Genomic DNA, 1,228 nt, shown 5'->3' on the forward strand with positions numbered 1-1,228 from the left:
AAAAAAAAAAAAGCCTCTGCTTCAGAGTAGCACACATCTTTAATCTCAGCAGCCAAGAAACAGATGCAGGTGGTTCAAGGCCAGCCTGGCCTCCAGAGTGAGATCTTATCCCGAAACAACAACCAAACTCAAAAACAGTCAGACAGTTTGAGAGGCTGGGTAGAGTGTCTGTCTAACATCTACAGAGCCCAGCACCACAACCCATTTTTTTTTTCCAGGCCAAAGATTTATTTATTATATGTAAGTATACTGTAGCTGTCTTCAGACATGCCAGAAGAGGGCATCAGTTCTCATTACGGATGGTTGTGAAACACCATGTGGTTGCTGGGATTTGAACTCAGGACCTTCAGAAGAGCAGTCAGTGCTCTTAACCGCTGAGCCATCTCTCCAGCCCCCCCATTTTTATTTTACTAAAAAGTTTTTTTTAAAAAAGCCGGGCACTGCTGGGCGATGGTGGCACACGCCTTTAATCCCAGCACTTGGGAGACAGAGGCAGGTGGATTTATGAGTTCAAGGCTACCCTGGTCTACAGAGTGAAATCCAAGATAGCCAGGGCTATACAGAGAAATCCTATCTCGAACCCCATCCCCACCCCACCCCCAAAAATGGTTTAGAAACCAGGCAGTGGTGGTGCATGCCTAAAATCCCAGCAGTTGGGAGGCAGATCTCTGTGTGGTCTGCAGAGCAAGCTACATTGAGAAACTCTCTCTCTCTCACAGACACACGAAAAGAAATGCAAAAATATTTTAAGATTTCTTTTTTAATGGGTGTTTCCCCTGCATGTATATATGTGCATCATGCAGATGCATGGTTCCCAAAGAAGTCAGCAAAAGGCATCAGATCTCTTGGAACTGAAGTTATATAGATAGTTGAGAGCCACCATATGTGCTGGGAAATGAACCCAAGTTCTCTGCAAGAGCAGCTGGTGCTCTTAACCCGAACTAACTCTTTAGGTGCCAAAACTCGGGGCTTTCTGTTTTTTGTTTTCTTTTTCCAAGACAGGGTTTCTCTGTATAGCCCTGGCTGTCCTGGAACTCACTCTGTAGACCAGGCTGGCCTTGAACTTAGAAATTCGCCTGCCTCTGCCTCCCAAATGCTGGGATTAAAGGCGTGCGCCACCAACTCGGGGCTTTCTGAATGATGTACCAACTGCAGCTACATCCCCGGTCTTTACCAGTCTCTCTTTTTTTTTTTTTAAAGATTTATTTATTTATTATATGTAAGTACA

This window comes from Mastomys coucha, unplaced genomic scaffold, assembly GCF_008632895.1.
Source record: "Mastomys coucha isolate ucsf_1 unplaced genomic scaffold, UCSF_Mcou_1 pScaffold5, whole genome shotgun sequence".
Taxonomy (NCBI): Eukaryota; Metazoa; Chordata; class Mammalia; order Rodentia; family Muridae; genus Mastomys; species Mastomys coucha.